The following is a 24,051-nucleotide window of genomic DNA, read 5'->3' on the forward strand; positions in this document are numbered from 1 at the left end:
GCATTTCAGAAAAAATATACAAATGGCCAATAAGCACATGAAAAAGACCTGAATATCATTATACATCAGGGAAATGTAAATTACAGTCACAATGAGATATCACTTCACATCCACTAGAATGGCTAAAATTAAAGATACTAAAAATACTCTATGTTAGCATGGACGTGAAGCAATTGAACTGTCATTTATTCCCAATGGAAGTCTAAAATTGCATAATTACTTTGGAAAACTACTTGACGATTTCTCATAAAGTTAAACATATATCTGCTCTATGACGCACTCCAAAGGGCACTCAACAGAAACAAAAACTTACATACACACACACAAATGGCGAAGGCAGAATTGCTCATAGTAACTCAATTTATGACAGCCCTAAATTGGAACAACTCCAATGTGTAGCAACAACTGAATGGAAGACCAATTGTGGTCTATTCACACAATGGAATAGTACTCAGCAACAAAAAAGGAATTAGTCATATAGGCAACAATATGGATAAAACTCAAAAGCACTATGTGGATTGATAGAAGCCAGACACAGAAGTCTAACTCTTGATGATTTATATGAAGATCCAAAAGAAGCAAAACTAATCTATGGTGATACAAACACGACCAGTGTTAGCTTCCAGCAGGGATGAGGGGTGGGGAATTGTCAGGAAAGATACCCAAAGGAACTTTCTGGGAGATGGATGTTTTATATGTTGATTTTGCTAGTGGTTACATGAGTATATATATTTCTCAAACCTCAAACTATAAAGTCCACGCTTTTTACTAAATCATACCTCAATAAACCTCACACATGCATAACTAACACACACACACACACACACATACAAAAGGAAAACTTCATTGCAAAAGACCCCTCTCTCAGGCCTACTCCTAACATGGAACCTAGGGCAAGATTGCGAATACAGACTCACATATCACATGTCTAAATATTTACAAGTTATAAATCAAGCTTTCAAAGAAACATTGAATAAAATATGTTCCATCCTCCTACATTGACAAGTATACCGTCCTAAATGTAAAACCAGAAAAAAATGTGTAAAGCTATGATTTCCATATGACTGAATGTTGAAAAAATAGCAAAGATGACTGAATTTAAATGTTATCGCCCATGTCTGAGTGCACCCTTCGTGGGCCAGGAATGTTGTATGAGTAATAAGATAAAGTTTTATAAAAATCATAAATTGATAATCTCCTATTTATTCCTCAAATTTTCTTTCCTTCATTGAAGCAAAATCATTAATTAAGAATTTAAAATCAAGATTTTTACATAAGTTGAGTCTGATCGATAGTAATGAACCAAAGGTTAAAAATAAAATAAAATTGCATTAAAAGTATATAGAATTTGAATCATTTTCATCAGATACAAATTAAAGGCAAGACATAAAAAATAAAATTATTTTTAATATGTTTTTGGTGATTTTTCTTGATTTATCTATTAAACTGCTAAATACTAATTGTAATTGAGTATAAAAATTAACTCAAAACTTTAATTCTTTTGAAAATTTAATTAAATGTATTAAATAGTTTACATAAATAAAACTACTCAAAATTCTATCATTCAATGTCTAAGTACCAATGTAAAGAACAGATATCAGTGCTTCATGTGTGATATACTAGATCATCATATATACACTTGGAAGAATATGCATTGTTTAATATCGCCACAGGTTCTTCAGCTGTAACGTGCAACTCTTGTGAATATCATGCTAATTCATAAATTCCTTTGGAATCATGAAAAGAATCAAGGAAGCCTACTGTAGGCACTATTGGGAAATAATCTCTCACTGGGTAAGAAATTAGCAATTCACGCCACCTGAGAGAAAGGATTTGATGTCTTTTCTGTTACCTAACCATTCTGTGGCTCAAATCTCTAACGTAGGTGGCAGCACAATCAAATAACCTTTGTAGATGTCATCCTTATTTTTTTTTCAAGGAAGAGGGCAAGAAATGTGGCAAATCATTTCCTAGCAAAAGAAAGGTGCTAGTCATAGGAGGTGTTCAGTACAAAGTACTGGATCCCAAGTGCCAGCAATACCCCTGTATTCTTCACTCTATCTGTCCTCCAGGTTTCTAATTGTAGTTGCCCTCGTAAGTGCTGGGCTCAAGTCTGGGTGCCCTCCTGCTGGGTCTATGGGTGGTAGTACAACCCAGACTGGCCTGCTTTCAGGTTCTTCCTTCCCCATGATCCCAAGGGTCACTATGTAATTCTCTTAAATCATGTTACTCTTCTGCTTAAAAACCTTCCATAGATTTCTATCAGCTACAGGATTACGCCCAAATTTGTCAGCTTTGCATTCAAGAATCTCTAAATCTAGCTTGACTTTTCTTTTCCAGCCCTCTCTTCAGTTTCATAGTGCCTATATCTCTATTCACGCAAAAAAAGAATTAAAAAATTAAAGGATAAAAAATTTCACTTCTCATCCTCATAAACACAGTCCTGCCTTCCTACTTTTGGAACTTGAAAGGTCGCTTTTCTAATCTTCATCTAGCTGACCCCCAGGAATTGACCAAGATTTGGCCCAAATCCCACTTTCATAGGGAAACCTTCCTTGGAAAATAAACCTAGCAAGATTCTTTCTCTTCCGTGAGTCTTAAACAATTATTGCCTATGAATGAATATTCACTGTTTACTACACTATGCTCTATTTCCCCTCAAATAGATTACACATTGCCTGAGAAGCAGGGGTGGGTTTTGTTGTCCTGTTTTTTTCTTTTTTTGCTGAGGAAGACTCGCTCTGAGTTAACATTGGTTGCTAATCCTCTTCCTTTTGCTAGAGGAAGATTCGCCCTGAGCCAACATCTGTGCCTACCCTCTTCCACTTTCTATGTGGGTCGCTGCCACAGCATGGCCACCGACGAGTGGTGTAGGTCTGCGCCCAGGAACCAAACCCGGGCTGCCAAAGTGGAGCGTGCCAAATCCAACCACTAGGCCATGAGGCTGGCCCCCCAGGGCTGTGTTTTATACCTCATTGTGCCATGAACAATACCTTGCACATAATAGGTGATTAATTTGTAGTTGCTGATAACATCTTTAGGCGATAGTGTTGCTAACAGGACAATAATGAAAGTACAAAAATCCTCCTGCCTCCCAAGGGACCGAATCATATTTCAGAACCATTTGTATCTCAGTGTCCTTTCCATCTCACCACAAGTAACAAAGATTCACCAGGCTCCCAGGAGTTAAGACGCCTATGAAATGCTCGTCTTCAACTTCTGTATGCAATTTTTAATCATCGATATTAGATAATTACAAATAAGGAAGATCATATAGAGAAATAAGCCAAGCAAACATTGCGCTATTATGAATACGTCCAGTGAAAGAAGCCACGGGGAGCTGAATGAGCCGTTGTTGGAGCCCTAAATGTTTTCTTTGTGAGTTCATTTTACTTTAATTGCAGTTCTGAGCGGCATCTAAGTTTACAGCGGGAGATAAAAGTATGGAAGAATATAGTATAGTGTTATGACTATTTTTACAGCCATCCTTTGCTGGTTATTCACAATAAAAAGCACAGCATATTCAGGGTGCATTAATAAAAAATGGAGACTATAAAAAGCTATTAAAATAGAATGTACATTATGTTCACTGAGGACAGTATAGGATTGAGGTGCCATTTCCCTACAAATAAGATGGAAAGCAAAGTGTTCAGAAGCCAGAGGCTCAAAACCAAACTTCGAGTTGCACTCCCTGTCATGAAAATCCCACCTACTTTATGCTCTTACAATGCTAATTCATATGGGCATTTGATAGAGGTTTGGTTTATTTAGTAAGACTTACTTTATGCTACAAGTATGTGACTGGAAGGGTTCAAGGATTTAAAGGTAGCTAGTTCCTTCTCCCAATATAACACCAAGGGATTTCTCTCTACGCTCAATGAACAACAAAAATATAATAATACAATAATCAGCATTGTGAAGCTCCGGATAGAAACCCAACAAATTTCCTTCTCAAGAAGCCACACCCAGGTGGTGAAAGCTTTAGATACATTTTGTATCAACCTCCCTCGAAGGGACTTCCTACAGAGAGTTCAAAAACCCCTGGGGTTCTTAAAATTGCACTGTGTATTTCTGAAAGCAAATATCCAAACATTTTATAGCCTTTGTCCTTACAAACTATTTCCAAACAGGCAAAGGACAAGTCTGATTATCTCTCGCCCAGACAGAAATGATTAAACCCACTAAGTGACTTGTTCACAGAAACTGACACAGACAGAAGTAACAGTTCTTCTCTTGTAACCAAGTACACACAGCATCGCCTTTCTGGAGATATTCTAGAGGGCTTCATGTCTGGGATTCGGCCTTCATGGCCAAGGATGATCCCATTTTAAATTCAAAAGTGAAATCAAACCAAAATAGTTTCCTTGACATGTTTGTGAACCTTTACAGGCTTTACCTGATTTATTGAGGAAAGGGAATTTGGAAGCACATGAAAAGTTTACCGAAGGCTTTCTTTGCAATGTAAAGGCACTTTCATAGTTGTTTTAGATTTACTCTTGAAACTCTGTAATAGATTATAAAACTTTCCTAGGTAAAGAGTTCCAGGCGGGAAGAGAATTTATTTGAAAAGCTTCGATGTTTTTCTAGCTGTCAGGGAGGCTGGGAAAAGGGCACTGCAATGATCAGTCTTTTTAGTAGGAACCTTGGGGTGAACTGGAGCAGGGTGGGGGAAATCAACCACAGAGCTTCCCAGAGCAGAAAACAGTCCCAGATTTCAGCAAGGTCACTCACCACAGAGGGTCTCAGCTGAGGTCATCATCCTACCCCGAGGGCTGATGCAAACTCACTTAAAATGAGGACGTCCTTAATGTTTGGATAATGGCCCCACTCCACTCAAGTATTAGAGAAATCATCGCAATGGGAGAAATGATGACAAGCACAAAACCCAGCAGAGGTGCTGTGACTCAGATTATTTCTAACCAAATGAATCACAAACTCTTAGGGCCACCATGGTTCCTGGGTTGTTGCCTAGTGGCAAACACACTATGGGAATTCAAAGACATTACACCTTTGTAACTTTTTAAAAATTTTGATTAAATTACAAACTTATAGAAAACTTGCAAGAATAATACAAAGAACTCCTATATACCCATCACCCAGACTTAGCAATTGTCAACATTCACTACATTTGTTTTATCATGCTAGGCACCTTTGGAAACATCATGCAAGGCTTTAGTAATTGCCTAAAGCCATAATTTATTTGTAACATACTACCTAATTATTAGAGACAGAGCTGATCTATATAGAATGATAATAATGGCAATGATAATAATAGTAATTTGCACATCAAGTATTATAAAACCTTACAAGGTAAGTATTATTATGTTCGGGCTACAGATAAGAAAACTGAGGTGACAGAGCTAGCACGTGACAGAGCCAGGATTCAAATTCAGATCTATCTGACCCTGCAGCTAGTGCTCAGAAACATTATCAAACACCTTCCTTTATCAAATATAGCAAAAAGATTCCTTTTCCTTAGTCTATCTGATTCCCAGTGGGTTATCCCTTCACTTGGGAATTCCATTCATATTCTTGAGGGCTGCATAATCAAATATGGGAACACAAATCAACAGCAAAAATTCAGCTGTGGCCGAGCAAATTTCAGTGTTTTATCCTTAAGGATAATGTCCTTTTAATCTGCAAAATTGAAACATTCACATTTTTCTACTTAAGAGTAACCAGTATGATTGTGAGCCTTTTTTGATGTTCAATCGCTTATTCCGAGACTAGGCTTATTGGCATGAGCAATTCTTTGAGACTGGCTCCCATCCACCTACTACCACGCCATTTCCTGTGACAATAGCAGCTCAGAGTTTGCTACTGTACAGGACATCACTGGGGAACCGCCAAAGTAAAATAAACTCATCAGTGACTCAACCTGGGAGTTCTAACCACCAAAACATTAAAATATTATAAGTCCCTGCCAGACTGCTTAATGATTGTTGAAACTATTAGAGAATTTCAGCAGGTGTCAACCTGGGTGTTTGCGTGTGTGTTTGTGTGTACATATCTTCGAATGGCTATGAATGTATGTGTTGAGTATAATGTGTCTGTTTCTAAGAAGATTTCAGTCTCCTTTGATTCTAAACTCTATTCTCCTAACAAGACTTTATTTCTAAGAAATAAGAACACTCTTTGTAAAGTTGAACAATTGATTTTTGATTTTTCCATTCTGAGTCTTTTTGCTTTGACCAGGTGTTTTGTAGCAGGTTACCAAAGAACCTTCTTTATTGTCATTGGACAATAGAAAAAGATCAAGAACTACAGATGCTCCTGAATACACACTAAGGCCATGGTAGGCCGACAGAATTTTGGATGCTTTAGTTACTTTCTCTGTAGAAGTAAGTTCAAAAATTGTTTCCTGAAGTTTTAGAGAAATAATAGAATTTATTTTAATTTTCTAAACTTTAAGCCAAGACTGCTCAGTTTAATTGCTTAGTAGCAATAATTCTAAGGTTTTCATTTTCTGGAAAGTTAAAAGCTTGAGCAAGTTTATACATTATCTTATCTGGTGAGCCTTTACTAATTAATTCAATAAAATATATTAAAAACCTGCTATGCTGGGCATAAAGAATACAAAAATAAAGAGGGTGTTGTTTTATTAATATTATCAACAATAACAGAAGATACTATTTATGGAATGCTTACTGCTGATAGTCAGTGTGCTGTTTTATATAAATTTATAAGCATTACCTCATGTATCTCTTACAGAAAGACTGTAAAGTTGGTATTGTTACTATCTTCGTTTTAAACAGGAGAAGGGTTTAGAGAGGTTAAGGAACTTACCATGTGGCAGATCTGGGATTAGAACCCAGGTCAGTTTGACTGAAAACCTTCTGACTTGTTATGTTGTGTCATATAGAAGGGAGACATATTTGATAAATGCCCTGAAGTTTTATAAGTGTTATAATAGAAGTATGTCCAGTAGGGCATGAAAGAGGACATTGAAACGATGGCTCTTGGGGGTTTAGAGAGAGTCTAAAGGACTGTAAGAGCATTTCTTTGCAGGGAGCCCTTATTGGGATCAAACTCGTAGACATTATCCAATTGAGCTAACAAGGTCAAACTGTCATCTCACAAAAAGGTCATCGTTGGGGTCATCTAAAAAGCAAGCTTCAGAAAGAATACAATAGATTCCAACTCCCAGAGCAGTTCAGGATCCTATGGATAAGACCTGTGCTGCCCAATATGGTAGCCACTAGCTATACGTGCCTTTTAAGCACACAAAATGTGGCTAGTTGAAATGGAGATGTTCAGTAAGTGTAAAATAGACAAAGGATTTTGAGGACTTACTACAAAAAAAAAAAGAATGCAAAATATTTCACGAATCATTACTATTGATTATGTATTGAAATGATGATATTCTGTATAGAGAGGGTAAATAAAAATATTATTAAAATAAATTTAACCATTTCAGTTTTGTTTTATTTAACGTGGCTACTGGAAAAGATAAAACTGCACATGTGTAATGCATTTGTGACTTATATTATGTTTCTACTGAAATGTGCTTGAGTTTCTTCTCTTGATCTCTGAGGCCAAGGGCAGTTTAGATTTGTATCCTTGACGTTAATCCAGAAAGTAAACAGCTTCGAGGCCTGCCTTTGCAGCATTCACTAGCCACTTTGTCCGGTAGCTAGGGAATCATCATCATACTTTAATCATCACCATACAAAATACAAACTCCTTCGGGCAGCCATTGGGTCTTATCTATCATCACAGTGCTTAACCTAATCCCTTACACATAGTATCACTCAACAAATGTTGAGTGGAGGACTTAGCTCATTAAAAAAAACGCTAAACTACTGAGTCAATTTCTTTTTCAACAAACATTGTTGAACAACTCATTTATTTTTGACCAATGTTGCCCTCTTTAAAGTAATCATCATAGAAAGGTCTACATTCACTATAATAAACAATACTTCTGTTCAAATCCATTTTGAATCTCCTTTTCTGGAAATGCCCTCTCAATCTGTGGGGTCTTGTCATGGATAGTCTCAACAGTGGCAAAACTTTGAACTCGAAAGTTAGATTAACAGAGTAACAGCTCTTAAAGATCAATTTTTCTCCATAGGCTTGCGTGTCTTTCCCCAGAATGAGCATCATTTATCTTATATCGAAGTTTCTTCTACTTTCTTTCATATCTGTAATCATTTATTTTGACAGAGAAGACTGAACCAAAAACAGCAGTTGACCAGGTCAGCTTTCTCTGCTGAGTTAGCCACGTGGCTATTCAGCAAATCATCTTTTCGTTCTTCTTGCTCTAAGCATAGATTAGAGATGATTGAACTAGTTGAAAAAATTAACTCGTATGGCACTGACACGAAATTGTCAGAACAGCTGCTGTAAACCAAAATGGCTGTACCAGCGCATGACTTAATATCAGTCCCAGTCCCAGTACAACTAAAACACACAGAAAATAGTTTTCTTCCCAACTTATTATCAAAAGCTTCAGTGCCACTCTTTTGCATTTATCTTTATAAATGAGCAACTCCTCCCATTAGAAAAAGTCTTAAATTGGAGCTCATCGGAGGGTTTCCTGTGAAGCTACCTCACTTCTTCCTCTTTTTCCTTCTTAGGATCAACAGTAAAATGTTGTATTTTATGGCTGTCTTGAACATAATTTCTGGCGACATGCTCTGGCACACTTCCACCCATCTTTAAGGAATGAGAGTCTTAGTTTGAACTGCCATAACACTCTGATTTTTAGCAGGCGGTTGAGGAAGGAGAGTTTGTCCACAAATCCTATATATTACTCACCTTGAGCCACCATAACTAGATACTACAGAATGGGTGGCTTAAACAGGCATGCATTTCTCACAGTTCTGGAAGCTGGAAGTCCAAGAACAAGGTGCCAGCAGGTTTCGTGTTTGGTTAGGTCTCTCTTCCTGACTTGCAGGTGGCTGCCTTCTTGCTATGTCTTCACATGGCCTTTCATTTGTGTGCACAAGGAGGGAGGGAAGGGGTGGGGAGGGGAGAGGGGGAGGGGAGAGGGGGAGGGAGGGGTGGAGGGAGAGGCAGAGGGGGGAGGGAGGGAGAAGGGGGGAGGGAGGGAGGGGGGGAGGGAGAGGGAGAGCGCAAGTGAGCGCGACCACGCACGTGCGCAAGTGCTCTGCTGTCTCTTCGTCTTCTTATGAAGACACCAATCCTATCATATTAGGGCCCCACCTTTATGACCTCATTTAACCTTAATTACTTCTTTAAAGGCCCTATTTCCAAATATAATCACATTAGGGTTCATGGTTTTAATATATGAATTTTGAGGGAATACAATTCAGTTTATAAGATCCTGGATGGGACATCATTACTGCTGTAATACGTGCTTTCTGGTATTAGGCTAAAATATTTGCATGCTGCTTTCCTTACTGGAATATTCCCCTTAATAGCTATCTAGTAATTCACCTATATAAAATGATTTAAAACTTTGATACAAGATGGGTTTGGTTGTTTTGTAAGAAACACTTTTGTATCAAGTACAAAAATTATGTAAGATTTTCTCAAAAGCACAAGCTTTTAACAGTAGACATTTGATATAAATAATGCTTACAAGTCTCATGATAATTTAAACAGAAATCTGTAGAGACTGTGTTAAATAACAATGCTGTTATGATACGAGATTATGAAGAGAAGTTTAATAAAATTCCATTGGGATTAGGTTACAAAATGAAAGTGTGTCAATATAGCATGTCTCCATGATAACGAAGAAAACAAACAAACAAAACAATGAAATACCAAGTGTTGAACTTCTACTTCCAGCTGGGGTTTCTAAAGATGTAAATTAAAGAGCTTTAAAAAAATGCCATCTCTACTCTTCCATTTTCAAAGCAGAATTCCTGATCATTTAGAAAGAAATGTTGTAATTGTAGTCAAATTTGCTTTTACCATCATTATCACATTTATTTATTGAGTGTTCTAATGTTCAAGGCACTATGTTAGGTGCTTAACAGGACATTGCCTGTGACCCAAAAATAACGTACCATGGCCTAGTCAATCCAGTGTTTTTTGTCCATTTTAACAATGCAATTGGATCAGAGCTCATTCAGTCTGATGGATTGCTGCATAGGAAATCATTAAGATAGTCTAAACTGCCGAACTGACTGTGCCACAGCCAATTGAGTACCTCTGTATAGACGTGGACAGAGAGAAGGCACAACCCCTGATCTTGAGGCAATTACTTTCAAAATCACTAAAACATTATTGTTATAATACCAAACCAAATTGATGCAACATAATGGTACTCAATGTTTCTGGCTCCAGCTAAATGCTCCGTGAATGCAAATAAAGGATACTAATAGCTTATAAAGAATGTTCAGAAGTGGCCAAGTGTTGAAAGTCCTGAACCGTGATGAGTTGCTTCAGAAGTTTGAACTACAATAGAAAGAATCCCACAGACATGCTTGTAGAGTAGTTTTGAGCCAAATCATTTACTCAACAGATATGTAGTGAGTACTCACCATGTACCAGGTACTACACAAAGGACGAAATATTCCCACTTAGGAATTGTGAGACCTGGGATAAGTCACTTGATCTCTCAATCCCTTTTTCATTGTATGTAAAACAGATGTAATAATTTGAACACTGCTCACCTCACTGCATTATTGGGAGGATCACAAGAGGAAATGTATGTGAAGGGTAAATAACGCTTTTCTTTCTGACTAGTTTCCAGTCCAACAATCAGTAAACCAACCAACAAAATGATACAAATCCCACCTCCAAGAAACAATTGCTATTAACATTTTGGTGTACTTCCAGTATTTTTTTCACACTTTTTGTTTATGCATTTATGACCCATATAAAAAATTTTGGATCATATAGCCTCTTGAGAGCATTTCTCTTCTCTCTTAAATACTACAAAAACATGATTTTCATAACTGGAAAATATAGATCTACCATTAAGTTATTTAACCAAATCTTTGTTTTCAAATATTTCAATAGTTTTAAATTTTTTTGTAATTTATATAATGTTGTTATGAACATCTCTATATAAATCATTGTCCAGATCTCTAATTTATTTCCTCAGAATATATTCTTAGAAGTAGAATGCTTGTTAAGGGGTACAAACACATTTGAAATTCCTGATACATATTTTTAAATTGATCCTTCAGAAACATTATCAATTTACACTCCCACTACTATCCTCAGTACCGCTGAACAGTAATTTGAGACAAGAAAATATCCAATATGACAGATCAAAAAAAGGACACCTTACTGAGTTAATTTGTGTTTTTTTTTAACTACTAGTGATATAGAATGCGTTTACCCATGTTTATTGGCTTTTTGTACTCCTTGCCTACTTTTTCTATGGGAATGTCAGTTTTTTTCCCCTTAAATTCTATGAGCTTTGTCTATGTTATAGATATAAACCTGTCATCTGCCTCATTTATGTTCCTAATTTGTCCTCTGCCTTTTGACTTGATTTGTGGTGTTTTTTGATGTTCAGAAACTTGTAATATTTTATAGTTCACTCTATCCATCCTTCCGTTTGGATCTTTTTTCATGGCTTAAACATTAAAAAGGTTCTATCCATTCTGAACTAAACTATATTTAATTAATTTATAAATGTTATCTCTTTGGGGATTTCTTTTGAGGTAATATATGGTAGAAGGGAAAACCTTACTGGATATTTTTTGGCCAATTACATGGGCAAATTTTCACTCTCAGTTAACTTTTACTATTGGCTTATGATGCTTCCTTTATTACCTATTAAATTCTTATCTATTCTAGAGTCTGTTAGAGGGCAGTTTATTGTATTCGATTTATCTGTAGACTACAGCATTATCAAGATATGACTTTAATTATTGTATTCTAAGAATGGGTTACATTTTGTAGTAAGATGAGTGCCTTTATAACTTATTTTTCAAAATTTCTTTAGGTATTATTTCCTGTTTCTTCTTCAAGATTAACTTTAGAACAATTTTAGAGATTGTGTTACATTCATAGATCCTATAAATTGGTTTATTATATTGAATATTCCCACCCAAGAACAAGGCCTATGTCTTTTTCTCAAATTATTTTTAATGTATTTCTATTACATATTGTCATATTTTTCATATATTTACTGTATTTGGGCTATTCCCAGGCATATTTTATTTCTGATATTTTTGTGAATGAGATATGAGACTTCCCACTAGAATTGCTATTTGCTGTTGGCACATAGGAAAGATACTGATTTTTGCATATAAATCTTGTAATGGGCCACCTTACTGCAATTTCTTATTCTCAACTTTATAGTTTTCTTCATGGGTTTCTAGGTGTATAATTATATTTGCTACAAATATTACTTTCTCTTTTTCAACTAGTTATATTGCTTATCCTTGATAAGATTTTCTTTAAGCAAATGAAAGACATTCATCACAAAGACCATTTTTAGTTCCATGAGCGTATACCTCCCCCGACCCTTTAACTTCCCCACCCAAAAACTTAGCTCTGCTTTTTTCCTCAAAACGAACCTTTACCATCAGATATCATCACCTTTCCCCAGCCTTTTCATGGCCCTGTAACTGTGTCCGTTCGGAGCACATGATTCAGTTACCTTTCCAACAGCAACTCCGATGTCTCAGAACTTGAGCTTTGGAAATCTGTGGGGCATTCCTTGAACTACTTTAGGTATAAAAATCCCCTCTGCTCACACTCTGCACCCTAGCACGTAGAGGAAAAGGTAATGAGTGTTTGTGTGTGGGGGGGTGTGTGTGTGTGTGTGGGTGTGTGTTGGGAGAAGAGGGGTTGGGAGATTCAGGAAATAAGTAAATGATGTTTCATCCTTCTACCTCTCTTTTACTACATTTTTCTTAGTTTTTCAAATTTTATGCCAACTTACATTTCCTGTAGCCTTACAAATCAACACTCACTCTCATGCTCCTCTATGGAACACTGCTCTGCACAAAAACGCATCACCAAATGCTCCCTAAAAAGCTTCCTAAGGTCATAAGTCTTAAGTTTATCACTGAATACACAACATTTATAAAAATCTCTGGCACATACAAAATATCATTTATTCAATATTTATTAGATAAATTAAATCCTTCCACTCCTCCTACAGTTGCTACTTGGTAATTATCAAGGATGGCATAGGTGATTCTCTGACTCCATAATCCTGAGATCTATCTAGGAAGTAAAGCTGAAGCACCTGATACAGTCAATAACGTAGTCACTCCATTTAGTCATTCATTAATTACATAATTATTGAGCACCTATTATGAGTGAAGCACTGTGCTACGTGCCAAGGATACAGCATTAAGCAAGAGAGACATGGTATGTGCTCTTACAGAGTTTATATTATATTGGAGGAAACAAAAACAAGAAAAAGTTGTTAAAGCATATAATTAAAATAGTAAAGTTGTGAAGGAAATAAAAAAGCAGGCTAAAATGGGGAATAGGGGGAAAGGCTATTTGAAGTTGGTGGTATAGGAAGCCATGTGAAGATTTAGGGTGGAAGATTTGGAGCACATGATAGTATACAGCAAGAGTAGTTAGTACAGATGCTCTAAGACAGGCAAAAGCTTGACACTTTTCAGGAACAGAAAGAAGGCTGTATGACCAGAACATAGCAAGTGAGGGGGATCGTGGTGGATAAGGTTAGAGAAGGAGGCAGGGGCCATATTATGGAGGACCTTTCAGGCCACATTAAAGACCACAGCATCTATTATAAGATGGATGTTCAGCCACTGGAGAGTTTTAAAGCAGCGATACGGTGTGACCCCATTCAAATTTTAAAAAAGAATTCTCTGGCTTCTCTGTATTGAATAAACTATAGGTTTATAAAAGTTGAAGCAGAAATACCATTTAGATTGCTATTGGAATAGTCTAGGTAAGCGAGATTCTTGGGCTGAACTGGTGTGATGAAGTATAAATGTAGATAACTGTATGGATTTGAAATATCTTCTGAAAGAAGACTAAATCATACTGAGTGAAGAATTAGATGTAAATGTGAGGGGAATGAAGTAATCAAGAACAGTCTAGTGTCTGCCTTGCGCAGCTGGGCAGACATGGATTTATTGAGTAGAGAGATAAGCTTAAATGGGAAAAATAAGAGGTCTATTTTGGCCATGGTAGATTTGAAATGTTTTTAAGACATGTAAGTGGAAATGTCAAGTAGGCAGTTGAATACACGTCTGTAGCTTGAGGAAGAGGTCTGAGTAGGAGATACACATCCAGTGAAGCATTTAAATAATAAATAAAAATCAATAAGATCAATTTATTGAAGAATATGGATTTTAAAAGTACCTAGGATGGTGCCCTAAGTTATTCTAACGCTTAGAGGTTGTGTAAAGGAGGAAAATCCAGCAAAAAGAGACTGAATATAAGATCTAGGATGTGATCATGGCAAAAGGTGACTTTGATAAAATATAGGGAAAGATTACTGGAGGTGAGTGGAGATCAAGAAATTGACTTACCAAGCCACTGAATTATTCAGGAAGGTATTTAACTCACGAGGAATGGTAGAAAGTTTAGGATGGAGAAGAAAAAAGTGATCAGGTTTCTACAGGTATGCATGAATCAGGGAGTTTGAGAGGGACGTCAATAGATGGCAACAATAAGAAGGATTAGTGGGTGACAGTCCTGTGGCATGAAATGCAAAGGTACAGAGAATATGAAACAGGAGGAAGGAGGAATAATGATCTAGAAAGAACAATGGGGATCAAAGAGTATACTTACTCCATCTCCTGTGCCTACGGCCTATGTGGTATAACAAGTTTCCTGCAAGGAAGAGCCCAATTTTAGTTAAGACAAGGAAGTGAAGAAAACATTGTAAGAGGAATTTATTGCTCATAGAGAGAAGTATCAGTTTTCATTGCTGCATAAGAAAGCATCCCAAATTTGAGTAGCTAAAAAGACCCAGCTATTTTACATATCTATGATTCCATAGAATGGGCTCACTTAGGCAAGTCTTCTGTTAGTATCAACTGCAGTCATTCATGTGACTACAGCTGCCCATTGACTCAACTAAGGATGAGTCATTCAATATGGCATCACTCACACGTCTTGGTAGTTGGTATGAGCTGTAAAACAGACCATGTGGTCTCTCATCCTCAGGGGACTATCACAGGCTTTATTAACATGAAAGTCTCAGGGCAGAACTATAGTGAGAACAGAAGCTCATTATGCTTAAGCTTAGAATTCAAAATAATCACTTCTACCATAATTTATGGATCAAAGCAAGTCAAAATTTCAGCCCGGATTCACGAGGGAACAGATATAGAGTCTATCTCTTGATGGGAGGAGCAGCAGAGTCAAATTGCAAAAATGTATACATATAGGGATGAATAAATTATAGCAACAAATTTTGCAAACAATCTATCATTGTTTACTTTCTGGCCAAAATAGTTCACATCTATTTCTATATCTGTTTTGTAATATTGCGTTCTAAGCAGATAGATTAAAAGTTAAGACATTAAAGGTAAAGAGATAGAGAAATATATACCATGCTAACACTAAGCAAATGAAAGATGGAGTAGCTATATTAATTTCACACAAAGAAGACTTCAGAGCTTGGAAAATAATCAAGAATAAACGGAGGTATCACACAATGATAAACAGGTCAATTCTCCAAAAAGACATAACAATCCTGAATGTGTATGTGCCTAACTACAAAGCATCAAAATATGTGAGGCAGAAACTGACAGAACTTAAAAGAAAAACACACAAATCTACTATTAGAATTGAAGACTTCAACAAACCTCTATCAGTAATTGAAAGATTCGGCAGGCAGAAAATCAGTAAAGATATAGTTGAACTGAAAGCATCATCAATTGACTGTATCTAATTGACATTTGTAGAATGCTTCATCCAAAGACAGTAGAATACACATTCTTCTCAAGCTTACATGAAATATTCATGAAGAGAGACCACCTTCTGGGCCAAAAACATACCTTAATACATTTAAAAGAATAGACATCATACAAAATATACTCTCAGATCACAACGGAATTAAACTAGAAATCAACAAGAGAAAGACAGCTGGAAAATCCCAAAATATCTGGATATTAAACAATATACTTCTAAATAACACAAGTAAGAGAAGACATATCAGGAGAAATTTAAAAATATTTTAAACTAAATGAAAAGACCACTTATCAAAATGTGTGAGATGCAGTGAAAGCAGCACTTAGAGAGAGATTTATAGCATTAAATTCATATATTAGAATTTTGTATTAAGATTATTCTGGATTCATTAAATAAATAAAAGTGTTTTTTAAATCTGTTTTTTGGGAAAAAACATTTATATATTAGAAAAGAAGAAAGATCTGACATTAATAATCTAAGTATCTACCTTAGGAAACTAGGGAAAGAAAAGCAAAATTAATTTAAAGCAAGCAGACAAAAATAAATAAAAATTAGAAAAGAAATGAATGAAATGGAAAACAGAGAAAAATCAACAAAACCAAAAGTTAGTTCTTTGACAAGGTCAATCAAATTGATGAATTTCTAGCCAGGCTAACCAAGAAAAAAAGAGACTGCTCTAGTTACTAAGGCCAGGAATGAAGAGGGACCATCACTGTTGATCCCACAGACATTAAGGACACAATTGTCCACAAACCCAACAACTTAGATGAAATGGTCCAATTCCTTGCAAGGTTTATTTGGGCTGCTATAACAAACTACCATAGACTGGGTGGCTTACAAACAACAGAAATTTATTTATCACAGTTCTGGAGACTAGAAGTCCCAGATCAAGGTGCCAGTAGATTTGGTGTCTGGTGAGGGCACCCTTTGTAGTTCATAGATGGATGGTCATCTTCTCACTGTGTCCTCACATGGCAAAGGGGCAAGGGAGCTCTCTGGGGTCTATTTTAGAAGGGTATTAAACTCATTTATCAGAGCTCAGTCCTTATGACCTAATAACCTCTCAAAGGCCCAACCCCTAAACACCAATAGACTGGGGAATAAGTTTTAACATATGAATTTTGGGGAGACACAGTCTACAGTAGATACCATCTAACAAAAGTAACACAAGGAAAAATGGGTAATCTAGTTTGCCCATATCTATTAAACAAATTGAATTAATAATAACTTTCCAAACAGAAAGCACTAAGCCCAGGTAGTTTCCCATTATAACAGCTTCTACAAAACATTTAAGGAAAAAGAATATCAATCCTGTGCAATCTCTTTAAGAAAATAGAAGCACAGTGAATACTTCCTGAATCATTCTATGAGGGCAGTATTACCCTGGCTAATACTATTAAAGATATTACTAGAAACGAAAACTACAGATTAATACCTCTCATGAACATAGATGCAAAAATCCTCAAAAAAAATTAGCAAATCAAATCCAGCAATGTATAAAAATAATTGTACACTATGACAAAATGGGATTTATTCCAGGTGCGCAAAACTGCTTCAAAACTTGAAATTTAATTAACGTAATCTAACATATCAATATGCTACAGAAGAGAAATCTTATGATCCTATCACTAGATGTAAAGAAGCATTTGACAAAGGCTAACAGCCATTCATGATAGAAACTCTCAGCAAACTAGAAATAAAGAGAGCTTCTTCAACTTGATTTTAAAAATCCACAAAAGGGGCTGGCCCTGTGGCCGAGTGGTTAAGTTTGCGCGCTCCGCTGCAGGCGGCCCAGTGTTTCGTTGGTTCGAATCCTGGGCGCGGACATGGCACTTCTCATCAAACCACGCTGAGGCAGCATCCCACATACCACAACTAGAAGGACCCACAACGAAGAATATACAACCATGTACCGGGGGGCTTTGGGGAGAAAAAGGAAAAAATAAAATCTTTAAAAAAAAAAAATCCACAAAAACCCTACAACTAACATTATATTAATGGAGAAAAACTAGATGCTTCCTCATAAAGAACAGGAAGAAGGCAAGGAAGCACCCTCTCACCATTCTTATTCTACATCATTCTGGAAGTCCTAGGTAATGCAATAATACAAGAAAAAGGAAATAAATGATATACAGAGAGAGAAAAGAGAAATAAAACTGTCTTTGTTTGAAGATCACATGATTATCTGTGTAGAAAATCCCAAAGAATCAACAACAACCAAAAAAACCCCAGAACTGCTAAGAAATTTTACCAAGGGTGCAGGATACAAGACTAATATACAAAAGTCAATTGCTTTTCTGTATACTAGCAATGATCAATTGGAATTTGAAATTAAAAACACAATAGCATTTCACAGACACCCAAAAAATGAAGTGTTTAGGAATAAATGTAACAAAATATATACAAGATCTATATGAGGAAAACTATAGATTCTATTGAAAGAAATCATAGAACATTTAAACAAATGGAGAGATATTCCATATTCATGGCTAGGAAGAGTCAATATTATTAAGATGTTAAGTCTTCCCAACATAATCTATAGATTCAATGTGAACAAACAAAATCCTAGCCATTTATTTCATGGATATTGACAAACTGATTAAGTTTATCTGGAAAGGCACAAAATGCAGATAGCTAACAGAATATTGAAAAAAAAAAACAGAACGTGTCAGACAATTGACACTATCCAACTTCAAAAGTTACTATAATGCTACAATTATCAAGTGAGTGTGGTACTGGTAAAAGAACAAACAAACAGATCAATGAAAGAAAATAGAAAGCTCAGAAAGAGAAGGACACAAACATAGACAACTAATCTTTAACAAAGGAACAAAGGCAATTCAATGGAGATAGGAGGGTCTTTTCAAGAAATGGTGCTGGAACAACACAACACTCACATGCAAAGAAATAAATCTAGACACAGACCTTACACCTTTCACAAAAAACTAACTCAAATGGATTATAAACCTAAATGTAAAATGCAAAACTATCAAACTCCTAGGAGATAATATAAAGAAGAATCTATCTGGCCTTGGGTTTGGATAAAAAAAGCAAAAGGAAAAGTACAACTCATGAAGGAAAAAAACTGGTAAGTGAAATTCATTAAAATTAAAAACATGTGCTCTGCAGAAGACATCATCAAGATAATCAAAAGACAAACCACAGACTGGAAGAAAATATTCGCAAAACACATATCTGGTAAAGGACTTGTATCATAAATATACAAAGAACATTTAAAACTCAGCAATAAGAAAACAACCAACTCATTTAAAAAGTGGGAAAAAGATTTGAATAGATATTTCTCCCAAGTATGGCAAATAAACATACAAAAAGATGCTCAATGTCATATGACATTAGGGAATTGTAAATTAAAATGATGAGATACCACTACACACCTATTCGAATGGCTAAAATAAAAAACCCTGACAATACCAAATGCTGACACGGATGTGGAGCAACAGGAACTCTCATTCATTGCTGGTGGAAATGCACAATAATACTGCCACTTTGGAAGACAATTCGGCAGCTTCTCACAGAACAAAACATAGTTTACCAAATGATCCAGCAATCACACTCTAAGGCATTTAGTCAAATAAGGTGAAAAGTTATGGTCACACAAAAAGCTACACATGAATGCTTATAGCAGCTTTATTCATAATTGCCAAAAACTAGAAGTAACCAAGATGTCTTCCAAAAGATGGATAGACAAACTGTGGTATAATGAATTACTATATATATAAATGTACATATATATATATATATATATATATATAATGGATATTACACAGATAATATTGTGTTTAATAGCGAAATTTAGAAAACTTTTCTTCTATGATCAGGAACCAAGTAAGGATGTCTGCTCTCAGCACTTGTATTCAACATTGAATGGAGGTCCCAGCCATTGTAGTGAGGCAAGACAAAGAAGAAAGGCATACATACAGGAAAGGAAGAATGAAATTTGCCTCCATTTTCCAATGGTATCATTGACTTAACAGAAAATCCTGAGGCATATACAAAATAAGTGAATTTACCAGAGGCACAGGATATGTGGTTAATATATACCAAAAAAAAATTATATTTTATGTACAAGGAGAAACAATTGGAAAATGAAATAATTCCATTTAAAATATCTAAAAATAAAAATCACAAAGGAATAAATTAGATATAAGATGTACAAGGCTTCTATATTAAACGCTACAAAACATTGTTGAGAGAACTTAAAGAAGACCTAAACAAACAGAAATCTTCTGTTTATGAATTGTAAGATCAAATAGTTGTTAAAATTTCAATTCTGGGGCCGTCCCGGTGGTGCAGCAGTTAAGTGCATTCGTTCCGCTTTGGCGGCCTGGGGTTCGCCAGTTCGGATCCCGGGTGCAGACATGGCACCACTTGGCATGCCATGCTGTGGCAGGCGTCCCACATATAAAGTAGAGGAAGATGGGCACGGATGTTAGCTCAAGACCAGTCTTCCTCAGCAAAAAGAGGAGGATTGGCAGCAGTTAGCTCAGGGCTAATCTTCCACCCAAAAAAAAAATTTCAATTCTCCCCAAGTCAATCTATAGAGTCAATACAATCCCAATCAAAACCCTAACAGGCTTTTAGAGAAATTGAGAAGCTAATGCTAAAATTTATATGCAAATGCAAATAACCTTAAATAGCCAAATGATTTTTTTAAAAGAAGACAACGGAAAACAGAGTATCTGCTTTTAAAACTTACACAAAAGCTACAGCAAATAAGACAGTGTGATATTGATGAAAGAGCAGAAATATAGCTCCACAAAACACAGAATCCAAAAATCGATTAATAAATATATCGCCAATTTTCAATAAAAGTATCAAACTAATTCAATAGAGAAAGTCTTTTCAACAAACGGTCTAGGAAAAATGGACATCAAACAGATATAGACTTCGACTTTACACCATATACAACAATTAACTTGATGTGAATCATAGATCTAAATACGAAGCTAAATCTCTAAAACCTCTAGAATGACACTACACGAGACATTAGCCACCAGCCATATATGGGAATTTATATTTAAAGTTAAATTAACAAAAATGAAATAAAGTTAAAAGTTCAGTTCCTCAGTCTCCATAGCCATAACCCAAGCGCTCAACAGCCCAAATTGGTTAGTGGCTCCTAGATTGGACAATGCACATATCAAACATTTCCATCATTCAGAAAGTTCTAGTAAACAGTTTGGCTCTAGAAGAAAACATAGGAGAAGATCGTTGTAACATTAGGATAGACAAAGACTTCTTAGATCAAAAACAAAAAAAACAAACGGTAAAATGAAAAGTCCTTCAAAATTTAAAAAGTTTGGTCTTCAAAAGACACCACTGAGAAGACTGAAAGGCTAAATGCAAAATGGGAGAAAATGTTTTCATTACATATTTGTGACAAAGGACCTAAATCCAGAATATAAAAAGAACTCTTAACTAATCATAAGGCAAAATCAATAAAAACTTGAGCGAAAGAATTTAAACGAGCACTTCACAAAAGAAAATCTGTAGCCAGCCATTAAGCACGTGGAAAGATGCTCAACATCACAGAAATGCACATTAAAATAACGAGATATTGCTACAAACTCTTTAGGAGACTAATTTAAAAACAAGAAAAAGAAAATATCACATATTGGCAAGGATGTGGATTGAACAGAACTATGTACACTCCAGGTGGGAATGTAAAATAGTATAACCACTTTGAAAAACTGGTTGGCAATTGCTTAAAAATTTGAACATGCACCTACCATATAACCTAGCCATTCCAGTACTTGATGCTTATCCCAGAGAAATCAAAACATGTCCACAAAACACTTGTACATGAATGTTTGTAGCAGCTTTATTCACAGTTCCTAACCTATAAGTAATACTGATCAATAAGTGAATGGATAAAAATTGATACAACTTATTCATCAATAAAAACAAGGAATAACTGAAACATACAACAACATGTATAAACCTCAAAATAATTATGCAGATGGAAAGAAGTCAGACATAAAAGAATGCATACTGTAGGGACGGACCGGTGATATAGTGGTTAAGTTCGCACGCTCCACTTCAGCAGCCTAGGGTTCACGGGTTTGGATCCCAGGTGCCGACCTACACACTGCTCATGAAGCCATGCTGTGGTGACGTCCCACATACAAAATAGAGGGAGACTGGCACAGATGTTAGCTCAGTGACAATCTTCCTCAAGCCAAAAGAGGAAGATTGGCAACACATGTTAGCTAGGGGCCAATCTTCCTCACCAAAAAAAACAGGGGGGGGGGGAATACATACTGTATGATTCCATTAATATAAAACTCTAGAAGTTGCAAACTAATCTATAATGACAGAATGCAGATCAGTGGTTGTCTGGGGCCAGAAGCAGAGGATGGGGTGAAATACAAAGTGCCATGAGGCAACTTTTGGGGTGTTAGAAATGTTCTGTATCTGGGTTGTGGCGATGGTTTTGCAGATGTAAACATCTGTCAAAATTCATCAAATTGCACATTTTTTTAAATAGATGCACCTTATTCTATATAAATCACTTCAAAAATATTCATACAAACAAAGATATTGAAACTTGGGATCAGCATACCTTCCAAACAGATTGTAGACCTTTGATTTGTGGTCGAAGGCCAATCCATTGGGAAAACCTGAGTAGAATACGTTTTAAGGGGTGCTGGGATGCCTACTTTCCAACAAATAGCTCTCTTGCAGGCCTGCATCAGATTCCTGGCAAATCTCTCCACGGAGCTTCAAAAAAATTAATGAGCAAAGTCAAATGTAACATTCTCCCTGCTAACCAGCTACGGCTTATCGTGCCATGACATACTCCTTGTGGAAGCAGGCAGGACATAAATTATCAACAGGCAAATGACTTAAGCCATTGTGCCTCTGTAAGACTCCTGCTGAAATTCAAATATAGTACTTGCAAGAGTGACAGTAGTACGCTTTTTGTCACCTTGTGTTCTTAGAGCATGATCCTAAGCACACATCAGAGGTATACTTTAGAAGTGGGCTAAACGGACATGAGTAGCTCTGAGAACATAAACATTCATAGGAGGGATTGCTCAGCAGTATAAAGGCACCAGGAAAAGGTAAAGAGACAAGAACGAGAGGGACACCAAAGTCAAATAAAATAATTTGCTTGGTCGCTAAAACTCTTGATTGAGGAAATATTGTGGAATCTTCTGTAAGATTTTACTATAGGAAAATGGCTGTTACTCATTTGAGATCTCAGAATTCTTGGGGAAAGAGAAATTTCCCCATTCTACCTTGCCATTCCCTCCCGCTAATGTCCTTTCCCTCCTTTGTTTCATATTTTACCATTTATTGAGCACTTACACCAAATCCCATACTTGCCTACATAGAGCTGCTCATTCAGTACTCACAAAAGAGAGCATCATTTCCTCCTTTCAGAGATTAAGCTGAAGCACCAAGAGATTTAGTAGCTTACTCATATTTACGTAGCTTGTGAAGAACAAAGCCAGGATTGAAATCTAGGTCTGGATGGCTCTAGACACGTGATACTCATGATAAAATTAAGTGAGAGGAAAGGTTATGTCTTTATTTTTTCATACCCACCCCAATTTTCAGCCTCTTGCAACCTGCTGTTCGCCATCAACATTTCACTGAACCTGTTTTCTAAAGTAACCAAATCTCATGGCCTCCTAGCCATCCTTTAAGGTCCAGCTGAAGCGTCACCTCATCCCCAATGTCTTTCTTGGTATTCCTACCACTCCCTTCCCCAAGTTGGAAATATTTCCTTCCTCTACTTCCCTATATCCACTGCTATACTGTTGAGCACATTTTGTACTCACACACTTAGGTCTTTATTCACATACTCGCCATTCATTTATTGAGCACGTACGTATCATTCACCGTGCTGAGTAAGGAGAATATAGAGATGATTAAGAACATAGTTCAGTCAGGGAAAAGCATTGGGAAACAATAATTATAATTCAGTGGGATAAGCTGTATAAAAATGGCACATTAGACACTCAAAAATATTTGTGAGCTGAATACATTATTCTTCTATTTTCAAAAGAGCTAGGAGAAAGTGCATATTTGAGGCTGAGTTATTCAGAAAACAGATTCTTTTTCGTCACAATATTACATAATAATTACTTTAAAAACTCTCTTGTGGCAGGTACAGACACCCAATGGAAAGCTTAGATTTGGGCTGTGAACACATAGCATAGAACATTCCATATATCCACCCTCTGCCAAAGCTACCTCCAAATCCACTGTCCTGGCCCATAAAGAGTAACTTCTCTTCCAGTG

General features: G+C 36.3%; 1 long non-coding RNA gene across 5 annotated transcripts in view; it reads right to left on the minus strand.

Moving 5' to 3' along the window:
- LOC138921947 (uncharacterized) overlaps window positions 1–24,051 on the minus strand; it is a 716,117-nt gene that overhangs the window by 200,865 nt on the left and 491,201 nt on the right. The window lies entirely within an intron of this gene.

This window comes from Equus caballus, chromosome X (assembly GCF_041296265.1).
Source record: "Equus caballus isolate H_3958 breed thoroughbred chromosome X, TB-T2T, whole genome shotgun sequence".
In the NCBI taxonomy this organism is placed as follows: domain Eukaryota; kingdom Metazoa; phylum Chordata; class Mammalia; order Perissodactyla; family Equidae; genus Equus; species Equus caballus.